We start from the raw sequence: 12,562 nt of genomic DNA, 5'->3' as shown, positions 1-12,562 counted from the left end.
CTGGATGGTGTCTGGAGTTCCGGAAGGCAGAGACCTGCAGCCAGGAGATACGACACGCATCATGAACACCGGAGGCAGAGTTCTGGGCAGCAAGTCGCCGCGTCCAGTGAGCCTGCAAGAGAGGTGCGTGCAACTTTCTTCCCTTCGCGTCCAGAAGGGACGAACTCCTGTGAGCGTCATTGCGGGAGGAGCTCTTTGAATTTATCAGCGGCTGACAGCCAGGTGTTAAAGCAGTGCGAGTAGAGGCTTGCTGGGTTAGATCATCAGCGCATGCTCGAACCAATAGATGGCGAGCAGGCCCAGTTAGGTCTCTTCTTATGGGGAGGCTGGGGCTTATGACTTGGTCTCTCGTTACACGTCGTGAACACAGAGGAGCATGGCGCGGGGTGAGTATATAGGTAGTCATAGGTTTTAAGATGGACCATGTTGCGTTCTATAACCCTCGCAGTGGGGGAGAACGCGAGCCGGTGAGCCAGACAGAGTGGTGGTCTGCTGCCGTAGATTGTTTTAATAACACGGGCAAGGTGCAACAACGACTGGGGAGCGTCAGACGTGATTACGCAACCAGGGTCTCAACCTCAAGAGATCTTCGGCTGAATGTTCATGTTCAGAGCCCACTACGCCTGAGGAGATCTTGTGAGCCCTCAAGTATGCGGGGTGGCCAATGGATGTCGTTCCGGCTACTGCTCATCAGGGGGAGGAGATGAAGAGTGCACTGGCAGAGTGGTACTCGGGGACGTCATGCGCGAAGTACCAGGCTCAGCGTCCTGAGGCTTCGGCAGGCAGCGAATGGACGGACCGCCTTCTCCAGGTAGCGGGGCCGGGACGCTCGCAGCCTCTGGAGCCCTCCGTTCTGGGTCAGGTGCACCGCTGGGACGAAGCACACGAGGCATAGCAGGGCTATGATGTGTCAGGCCACGTCCAGAAGCCAGTGCTGTGGGCCGGCTCATGGTAACCTTGCGGAAGTAGGTGGCAGGTCTTTCAAATCAGATCAGATATGTCAGTACCGGGAGATACAGAGCCTTGTAGTTCGCAGGCCACGGTGGCGCCGCATGAGAGGAGACGAGAGATCCGCGCCTAGATGCGGACCCGCAGGTGCCGGATCGGGTGAGTCGTACCCGGTGCCGGGCCGCGAACCGGGGACCTGCGACCGGCAGCGGTGCCGGGAGGTCGACCGGGAGAGGACCTGCGGTGCCGTGAGCGCTCCTGGAGTTGCGGTGCGGTAGCGGCGCTGGACCCCGAGCGGTGCCGGGAGTATCTGGATCGGCGCGATGATGACCGGTGCTGCGAGTACGATCGGTGCCAGGCGAGGAAGCGGTGCCGGGACTGCGAGCGCGTCACGAGGAGACCTCCCTCGTGATCGTGCCGGATCGCGACCGGTGCCTGGATCTTGAGCGCGCCGGGTCGGAGATCCGGGGACGGTGCCCTCATAGGGTTGGCTTGCCCTTAGAAAGCACAACCGCACCGGCGGCGCCGGGGGTGGGGCAGCCCAGGCTCAGTCAGAGCAATCAGGTCCCGTGCCGACGAGAAAGTCTCGGCGTGGACGGAGGTATCAGCTCTACCCAGATCTTGGCGGGGAGCTGGGAGGGATCGGACTCGACGGACAGCCGGGGCCGGAGCCAACGAAACCCTTGCACAGCCAGCACGGCCGCGCCGGCAGTGGGTGCTCCTTACGGGGCCGCTTAGCCGGGGTTGAGGACGTAGAGAGCCTCTTCGCGGGAGCCGGTGCCGGAGAAGGTCCGTGCCGGTGCGTCTTCGCGGTGCCGGAGGATCGGTGCCGGAGCCGCGCTCGGTGCCGGAGGCGCGGGGTGAAGTGCCGCTTCCATAAGGACGTCCTGAGGCGCTGGTCTCGCTCCTTTTTGTTCGGGGACGGAAAGACTTACAAAATGCGGCACTTATCTGAAATGTGTGATTCCCCAGGCACTTCAGGCAGCGTCGGGGGATCACTGTGGGCATCGCTTCTTACAAGTCGAGCACGCCTTGAACCCGGCGAACAGGCATCGGCCCGGCGCCGGCGTGGGAAAGGGCCAGAGCCACCCGATATGAAGTTTAACTATATATACAACTATAACTCTAAGTCTAAACTATAACTACAACTACGTATGCTAAGTAACTATGACTAACTAACTAGAACAGGAACGATTGACAAGAGAAGCTAGGGATGTGGAGGTCAGCTATGCCGCGCTCCACAGTTCCAACGACCGACACGGCGGTAAAGAGGAACTGAGGAGCGGGCGGGCCGGCAGGGGTATATATCACCCGCCATAGCGGCGCCACTCTAGGGGGCGACCTGCCGGCCCGCTTGAGTTGCTAGGGTAAAAGTTTCCGACGAACGTGCACGCGCGGCGCGTACACCTACTGGAATGGATATGAGCAAGCACTCGAAGAACAGTTGAAATCAGGGTACAGTAGCCCAGAGCCTGGTGTCCACCCCTGGGACGTGCAGTAGCAAAAGGCCTGACACTGAGAAACCACGAAGGGGGGATAGTTCCAGTGAGCCCCACAACCCTGACAGTTACCATGTACATTGCCCTACACAGGCACCTTGTCAGGCTAACGACATCGCTCTGAGCGATGCAGTTACACCAACCTCACTGCTAGTGTAGACAGCAGCACTACGTCAAAGGAGAGCTTCTTCTGTCAACACAGCTACTGCACGGCCTCCTGGGGAGGTGTATTACCTGTGTCGATGGGAGACGCCCTCCCATAGGCGTAGGCAGTGTCTTCACTGACGCGCCACAGCAGCACCGCCTTTTAAGTATAGACAAGCCATCTCTGTCCTCACCAGCTGATCCCCCTACATTTATAGCATTATCTTTGATGCATGGGGCACACCCTCTTCCTGTTGTGTAAATGCAGAAAGGCATCACTGCATCTGCTGAGCTGTGGCTCCATGTTTTCAAGACAACCTGAACAGCTGGGAATTTCCATCTAAAAACAAACACACACACACACACAAACAAACCTGGGTGTCATCAGATGCCGTGGTGCTCTGCTCTGCTCAATGTTGATAACTGTCGGCTGCGTGTTCCCTCTGTGTGCTGCCCCGGCTCTGCAGATCGCTGGCACACCAAACCCCGAGAGAATCCCCAATAACCACAGACTCCGATAAGGTACAAAGGCACCCGGCCAGGGTTATTACCAAACAGAGCACAGTAATAGTTCCCCGCAGACTCTACAGGACATACTACGAATATGCGCCCCCTGACAATGGACCGGCTCAGTCAGCGGCAGGACTCTCCACCGCCCCAGGGATGCATTCTTACACACAGGTACAAACAAGTTACACATCAGTCCTGACGCATTGAGGTTGAACCCCTCTGCGTTTTAGGGTGCTGCTTCTCTCCTGGTGCACATTGGTTCGAACAAACAAGCCTATCCGTCATATTGTCCTTTTGACCCTGTCTTTAGGATGGGTCAGCCAGTTCCTCATTATCTCTGTGGGATGTGTTCATACCGGGATGTTCTGGTGCCATCCAGGCACATATATTCATGCAATGAGCAGCCTTCTTCTTGCCAACTTCTGTGAGCAAGGCCTGCCTCTGGCTCACAGCTTGACTTTGCTTTATGTTAGCAAAGTCGTGACCATTACTTTAGTTCAGGCCTCATACTAGGCCTATGATACAAGGGTTTATGTTTCAGGGCCTCATCTTACTACACTGGGCTTCTGGAGACAAGAGGGCCGCTTCAGGGCATGCACCTGGCCTTTACAGACTTGCTTCAGTGGGCCTATGTGCATAAGTAGAGTTGAGCACGTGTGTAAGTCTTTGCAGTTACCTTCCTGAGGCTAAAGCAATCTTTGCTCTAGTGCTGTATTTATCTGGGTCAAACCAAAGTCAGTTTTTTGCCATTGATCCTTCCTTTGAAAAGTTTAGCACGTGGGACTGTGGAATGGAAGGGAACAAACACAGCCCAGTTCCGTCCGTCGTATTTTCCTTCCCCAACCCCTCAGATGTTGGAGAGCTGGTCAGACAGGGCACCGCCAGGCTAGTCTGCAGCACCCTGAGCTATTCTGGACTGCAAACTAATCAACACCTGGAAATGCGGCGGAGACAAGGGCAGAATTCAAGTGGGGTTTTCTGTGAAAGCCTTTTTAAAAATCCTTTCTGAATAATAGATTCCTGCATCAGGCAACCTCGTTCCCTTCTTCCAGGATGAGATTTTGTGTCCGTAATACCTTGCACATCACTGCATGAAACATTAAACAGTCCTCCCAGCACTCTTGTTAAAGCAGGAGAGCATAAGGAGAAGCCAGCCTGAGGAAATCATTTTACTTCAGATGAAAAAGAATCTGCTTGTGTTTAAATAGAGAAGAGGTTTCACCCCAATCCTTTCATGTGTTCTGGAAACTCCTGATAATTTTGATCCAAATTTCTGTCTTGCTGGGACTGCTTAGTGTGCAAAACAGGCCTGGTTTTAATTTTTAAAATGTTGCAAGAACCATTTAATTCCCCCTCATCCAAGAACATAAGATGCCCATTTCAAGTGCCATAAGGATCAAATCCCTTGCTGCTGTAACAGCCCCAGCCTTGGTGGGGTTATGCTCGGCCTGAATTCACCCCCCAGGCATTTAAAAATGGAGATTATAGAAGGGATAACCTCCTAGGTTATGATTTACCCCAATAGCTTTACATTCCAGCACATTTTAAAGATGCTGTCTGCATACCCCACCTCTTCTTGGGAGGCACAGAGCCTGCTTTTCAAAGCAGCTGAGTGCGCCCAGTTCGCACTGACTTTTGAGTTGTGCTCTAAAAATCAGGGCTTAAGCCTCTCTCTATCAGCGATCAGATTGAGCCTTTCACAGGGGCAGATTATTCCACACCTGTCTGGGGAGAGAGAGCGGTTCTTCCACCTTCCTCTAAAGCACGTGGTGTTGGCCACTTTCAGACAGGACACTGGGCTAGGTGGACCATGGGTCTGATCCAGCCTGGGAATTTATAGGTTACCACACTCCTGTAAATCCAATGACTTTAGTAACATGAGATCAGAAATGTGGCAGTAGGGATTGGGTGCTGCACTGAGCAATCAACGCTGGAGTGATGCTGACGTGGCATTTTGGACCATTACTGGAGGATACCGGGGGATTTTTTCCAACACTTCTTTCAGCAACTTTTGTTTGCAGTTTACAAGTATTACTGAATCAAACCCCACAGCAGGTCAGCGTTATCCCCATTGTAGAGAGACTGAGACACAGAGAGGTTAAGTGACTTGTCCAAAGACACACAGCAGTGGGGCTAGAGAGACAACCCAGGAATCCTTCCCTCTGCCTTAAACACCCTAGAGAAAAGGATGTCACAAGATGGTTCCCCCTCCCCCCGCCAGGCATTAGATTTATAATGGAAGAGAATCCATCGTTACCTGCCAGGGATGCAGCAGAACCACACCTGAGACTGTGTTGCTAGCGCATTCAAGGTCAGACACTAAATTCCCAGTGAACTAATTCACTTCTCATCTCGCAAGCTCAACGAACTCAGCTTACTGTCTATATCTTCCCCCAGCAATTCAGAGCCTGTGTTGTCTTCCTCTCTGGGTACATAGACGTGGATCTCTGCTCTGGATTTTCTGATCTGGGGCAGCAAAGGCCGATCTCTCCAGGCCAATGGCAGGCAAGTGAGCCCACACTCCAGCAAACTCTGCGCTGTAGCACCAGGAAAGGGTTTCAGTGCTGCTGGCTGCATATTCCTCTGGGCCACTGCTCCTGCTGGGAGGTTGTTCCCATTAGGCTTGGACTTGCTGGGAGATGTCTTGACAGCTGGTCGGATGGGACTGGAGAAGTGCACGTAAGCCTGTTGTTTCCTCGACCCTCGAAGGGTTCCTGTCCTCTCCCTCAGGTTGGAAATGCCACCATCTTGTGCTCTGCTATCTGTGGAGTAGATTAGCCCTGGGAAAGGTCTTAGGAAAGGTAACTTGCTGTTCTTTAGGAGGCCTTGCAGAGCAGAGCATTCGCTTTTGGTGAGGAAAGCTTTGCACCTGCTTTAAAGACAAGACCAGGGGTTAGCTCAGGAAGTAGACACAGGAGAGCAAGAGTTCAAACGCTGAGCCAAAGACCCAAATCCAACGTGCATTGAAGTCCTTTGACAGACTCTGTCAGGGGCCAGCTGCCTGCCAATCTGGAAGCCTGGAGCCCATTTTCCCTTCATCCTCTCTGCAAAGTCTGGAGCTGCAAACCCCTTTGCCCTCTCTGCTGCTGGCCCTTGGGTGAGCAGGTCAGGGATGACTCCCACTCCAGGGTTGTCTGTGCTGGCGTAGGGTTCTTCCCTTTGAAATGTCAGGGTCCTTGCATGAGCTGCCTTCAGCAGGGGCCAGGTTCCAACCACTGCTGCCCCTCTCAGAAATGCTCTGCCCAGCAAGAGCAGCACAAGGGAGAAGTTGTGGCAGAAGCAGGATAGCAGCTCCCAACAAGGTGATTTATAAAGGTTGGGTCAGCATCACTATAGGCACAAAGAGGTGAAATGACACAGCAGATCAGTGGCAAAGCTGGACATGGAACCCAGGTGTCCAACCCCCCAGTACAGCATGATGTCCCCTGCCTCGTAACAGCCCGTTCAGGAAATGGAACTCTAGGCAACTTACTGCTCCCGTTTGGGGGGAGGATGTAACTGGGGTTGTAGGCACTTAAAATACAGGCACTGCTTTGCTCTGCTATTGCAGCATGTCTGCAGCTCTGTGCTGGGGTCCATCATCATCATACCAGAATCTGAGCCTTGGAATTATTGGACCAGAATTTCTTCTTTGCCATCCCAGGACAGGAAGGGGCAGCAGGGAACGATGGGAGGTGTCATTTCCATTTCCTGCAAGGAACAGCCATCCAGTCTCCTTGGAGTCCTGAGAATGGGCCAAGTGCAGCCCTGGGGGTGAGTTCACTGCCTACACCAGATTCAAAGGGCTCCCTCCTGCTCTGAGAGTGGGTCTCAGACAGCGGTGGCATGCGGCCCAAATCAGGCTGGTGGCAGAACAAGAATCCATGACTAGACTGCTTGCAACCATGAAGGTGACATGCCAAATACTTATACAGCTGAGATGTGGGACACCAGAGCCCAAAGTCTGAGAACTGGTGATTTTGAGCAGTGGTTTCTCAAGCTCTTCCATCCCTCCTGGGGGTACAATGCAGTGTAGTCTGGGGCTCTGGAAGGGAGTTTGGGTGCAGGAAGGCAGGGGTGTGGGTTCTGGGAGGGAGGTGGGGTGCAGGAGGGGGTGAGAGGTGCAGGGTCTGGTAGGGAGTTTGGGTGTGGGCTCTGGGCTGGGGTGCAGGAGGGGATGAGAGCTGTGGGCTCCAGCCAGGCAGCACTTACCTTGGGCAGCTCCTGAAAGCAGCCGAAATCTCTCTGGCAGCGGCTGCTAGGTGGGGGATCCCGGGGGGTGGGGGGTCTCAGCCAATGGAGGCTCCAGAGTTGGTGCTTGGGGCAGGGGCAATGGGCAGAGATACCCCTGCCCCCCCCCCCCCGGGACATTCCAGCTGCTTCCAGCAGTGTGGGACCAAGCAGACAGGGATCCTGCCTTAGCCCTGCTGCGTCACCAGAGGGAGAAGAGTTGATCCATGGGGCCCACAGACCCCAGGTTGAGAAACGCTGCTCTAATAACATAGCCATGGGGGGGAAGGGGGGAGTGTGTCATGAGCCCTAGGGAGCTCTCTGACACACCCTGAGGCTGACAGCCCATTGCTTTGGATACCCTTGACAAAGGCCAGAGGAGCTAGGCGTTTGCTACAGGCAAGCTGGGCTTTGTTACAAGCAGGTTAATTCATTCACCTGCATAAAAGGACAATAAAGTGCCCTGGAGTACAAAGACAATTCATTCCATTCAAAGCTTTTGGGGTGGAGGGGACAGGGGTGACATTTGCAGTCTCCAGTCTGGACTCCCTTCAAAGCAGGGAAGCTGTAATAGCTTCTTCGCCCATATGGCGTGATTGGCCACACAGCCTTAGAGAGGATTGCTGCTAAGGATATGGAATCTACACCTTGCAAGGAGACACTCAGGCTATTATTGCATGAGGATTGAGAAATGCTGTGCCCTGCCGCAAGGGGCAGCGCTGTATTCAAACTCTGCTAATTCTTACCCCCATGGCCTTATTCCCCCCCTTTCGCATCTACCTCAGCCGCTGCTCCTCTCTTCCAAGCACTGCCTAAGGCCCTAGCCCACTTCTTTGCAGCAACTCATGCCTCTGTCTCCCTTTCCATCCTTTTGCACACTTCCCCCACCCCCACTGCCTGACATCTTCCCCCAGCATTACCTGCACCTCCGGCTGCATGAGCTGGTTTTCTCAGGCTCTTGGCACTTCCACTCCCACCTCACTGCATCCTCCCAGTCCCTCCACATTTGTAACCCCATTTCCGATCCACACACACAAAAAATGGCCATATGGGGCCAGACCAATGGTCCATTGAGCCCAGTACCCTGTGGTTTTTGTCCAACCTGTCCTAAAAAATCTCCAATCATGGAAATTCTACAACCTCCCTAGGCAATTTATTCCAGTACTTAACTACCCTGACAGGAAGTTTTCCCTAACGTCCAACCTAAACCGCTCTTGCTGCAATTTAAGCCCATTGCTTCTTGTCCTGTCCTCAGAGGTTACTAGAATAATTTTTCTCCCTCCTCCCTGTAACAACCTTTTATGTACTTGAAAACGGTTATATCCCTCCCTGTCTTCTCTGCTCCAGATTAAACCACCCCGATTTTTTAAATCTTCCCTTAAAAGTCATGTTTTCTAGACCTTTAATCATTTTTGTTGCTCTTCTCTGGCCTCTCTCCAATTTCTCCACATCTTTCTTGAAACGCGGTGCCCAGAACTGGACGCAACACTCCAGCTGAGGCCTAATCAGCCCTGAGGAGAGCAGAAAAATTACTGCTCATGTCTTGCTTACCACACTCCCGCTAACGCAGCCTAGCATTGGTCTTTTTTTTTTTCCTCTCTCTCTTTTTTTTTTTTTTTTTTTTTTTAAGTGTTTCACTTCACTCATATTAAGCTTGTGATCCACTATGACCCCCACATCCCTTGCCGCAGTACTCCTGCCTAGGCAGTCATTTCACACTGTGTATGGGTGCAAACTGATTGTTCCTTCCTAAGTGGAGTACTTTGCATTTGTCCTTCGTGAAGTTCATCCTATTTACTTCAGACCATTCGCCCAGAACATTTTGAATTTTAATTCTATCCTCCAAAGCACTTGTAATCTGTCCCAGCTTGGTATCATCCAAACTTTAAGTATATTTTCTATGCCATTATCTAAATCATTGATGAAGATATTGAATAGAACTTGACCTAGAACTGATGACTGTGGGACACCACTTGCTATGTCCTTCTAGCTTGACTGTTCATGTGTCTGATAATTCTGTTCTTTACTCTATTTCCAACCACTTTTTCTGAAATGGAAATTAGGTTAACTGGCCTATAATTGCCAGGATCACCTCTGGAGCATTTTTTTTTAAAAAAAAATCAGCCATTACATTAGCTACCCTGACATTGTCTGGTACAGAGGCTGATTTAAGTGATAGTTACATACTACAGTTAATAGCTCTGCAATTGCATAGCAATTACAATCCATAGCATAGCATTTGTGCCCTGCACTGCCTTCAGGGCAGAGAACTCTGGCATCCCTGATGCATTGGGAACAGAGCAGTGGTACCTCAAGGCTTCCAAAGAACTGCAGCTACAGAGTGGATAGAGATGCTGTTGCTTTACTCTCAAATGGAAACACAGCATGAGCCTGGGTGGGAGCCCGGGCAGCATGGCAAGCTATGCCAGGTGAATAATTGACTTGAGCTGAGCTCCAAGTGCTAAAGTCACATTTCTGCCTTGGGTGTGCATGACCTAGCTTTGCTTTCTGACTTTGCAAGGCGGTTTGCAGCAAGGCAGTTGACTTTGGATTCTTTTAATTTAAAGTCCTGGATTCTAACATCACATTTAGGGTGTGTCTACACTACCTGTGGATCAGCAGGCAGCGATTGACCCCTGAGCGCTCTCCCGTCCACTCACCACAGTAAGTACATCGACTTCGGCTACATTATTGACGTAGCTGAAGCTGCATAACTTAGATCAGCACACACACACACACCCCAGTGCGTACACTAGGCCTTAGATCAGGGGTAGGCAACCTATGGCACGTGGGCCGAAAGTGGTACGCAAGCTGATTTTCAGTGGCACTCATACTGCCCAGGTCCTGGCCACCGGTCTAGGGGGCTCTGCACTTTAATTTTAAATGAAGCTTCTTAAACCTTTTAAAAACCTTATTTAATTTACATACAACCATAGTTTAGTTATATATTATAGACTTATAGAAAAAGCCCTTCTAAAAATGTTAAAATGTATGACTGGCACGTGAAACCTTAGAGCGAATAAATGAAGACTCGGCACACCACCTCTGAAAGGTTGCTGACCCCCTGCCTTAGGTGGTGGAATAGTCTCCAAGACAGTGGTAGAAGCCCCATTGCTGGTGACAAAGCTAAGAGATCACTGCAGAATCGGAGTATTTGTCTGAAGGAGGTGGGAAGAGGAAAGTCACAATTCTGCATTAGCCAACTAGACAAGGTAAGACCTATTCTCCCCCTACTCCAATTCCTATGATTTAATCAGACACAGTAAAGATCTCACAAGTATTTAAGAAAATGGTACACACCAACACACAGGTGGTGGTAGGGGACTCACCTGCTTTCAAAGTGAGATTTCCAACTGCTCTGCTGCTGACGAAGGCTAGAGCATCTGAGAGATAGCTCGGGTAAAGCAGCCACATACTCAGCATCTGGAAGAACAGGATTCACGGAGGATTCAGAGAGAGTCTGGTGAGCAGGGGTACCTTTCCTTGCTTGCAAGTCCAGAACAAGTGGGCTGCTCAGTCCCAAGGATATTTTTGGCACTGCCAAGTGTAATGTTCTGCCACGTTCATTCATTTCACTAAGTAACTTCCCAAAGGCAGTGGTGAGAGCTAGTGCTGGAAGAGCAGCAAAGAATCCTGTGGCACCTTAGACTAACAGACGTTTTGGAGCATGAGCTTTTGTGGGTGAATACTCACTTCGTCAGATGCATGCTGGAAGAGTTCTCTACATCTCTTTCCCTGAGCACCTGTCCCCTTCTGTTTTAGCTCAGGTCTAAACTAACATGAATAATTCAGTTAAACTATGTAATATTCATAAGTGATGAGTAAAATGGGACCTAATTACAACCTAAACCTAAAGGGAAGTTAGCTTGAGTATGTAACATGAGGACTTGCCTACAATCTTGCCAGATAAATGGTTGTGTTAACACAGAAAATGCAACATTAGACATCCCTCTGCAGCTGAAATCCACATATTTTGTAGTTGTTTGAATGAAAGAGCAATGACTTATGAGATGCCAAGTATCTGACTGAAATCCCCCTTTTCCTGGACAGATTGTCCTGTATCTGAACAAATGTAAGCAATTGTATGGTTAACTGTAAATCAGCTCAGTACGATGCAGAAAAGCCTGATGGCAAACTCAGGAATGTGGGGCTGGACTCCCACTGCTGCTTTATACCTCACTACTGGCCTGCAGCCCCCAGCTCTGGGCCTGTTGAGCAGGTACTGCTAACCATACTTAACAGGGCAGTTCATTAAGGATGACTGAGCTTCCAATCATGCGGGCTCAATCAGTTATACCACTTGTTGTTCCACTTGCTGCTGATCTACTTTTGGGAGTGAGGTTAAGAAACCAAAAGCCCAGAAGCACCTGTAATGTACATGTGGCTGATTGTTCACTTACAGCATGGTTACACTTCCCACAATTATGTACATGCGCCAATCTGGTACTCTCTTCCCCTCACAAGTAACAACCCAAGGACTGCCAAAAATGTTCCCAGGACATTTAAAACTTAGGCTGGCCTCCACAGGGCTGACAATAGGTTTCCTACTCAAATTTCCATGGCTTGTCAGACTGTTCAGTTTGACCCATGCAGCAATGAAGCAAAAGGCTGCTTCTCCCGCTACCACCCTTCCATTCTAATCTACTAATCAAGCTGTTTCAAGAAATTTTCTACAGCATTGTAGAAACCCATGATCGATCTTTTATTTGAAGGTTGGTTATACATGGGAAAAATTTAGCTGGTTTTATGTTAGTGTGGATTAATGTAATTACAGTAATCTGCGCTGTTGTAATGTTTACTCCCAAGCCTTGGCTAGCAAAGGAATATACATGTAATAATAGCTATTGGCAGAGCATAAACTTCTTCAGCTGCTCCGTATTACGTGGCATGACAAAATCAGAAATATGGATATTCAAAGCTAAACACAGCAACCACCTCCATCCAGCACTGGTTTAGTTGTGGCAGCTTTCTTGGTATAGACACAGACTGGAAGACCAACAAATTCGCAAGTGTGTTCACCAAGGACTGCTGCTACACTGTCTGCAATTACATGGGCGACAAAAGGTTTGATGGCACAAGATGACGACCAGTGATAAACTGAATATCCAACCAAACCACTTTAAGGACCTAGACAGACCGATCCAGGTGAAGCTTCATCTGCAATGAAGCCGCATCCCTTTGTGATTTGTCATCACGAGAGCATAAACTTAGCTGCTAGCTTGACACTTTCCTTAGAGAAAATGATGGGCCTT

The sequence above is a fragment of the Chelonoidis abingdonii genome, chromosome 25, assembly GCF_003597395.2.
Source record: "Chelonoidis abingdonii isolate Lonesome George chromosome 25, CheloAbing_2.0, whole genome shotgun sequence".
In the NCBI taxonomy this organism is placed as follows: Eukaryota; Metazoa; Chordata; order Testudines; family Testudinidae; genus Chelonoidis; species Chelonoidis abingdonii.
Note: the sequence above shows the minus strand (reverse complement) of the source record.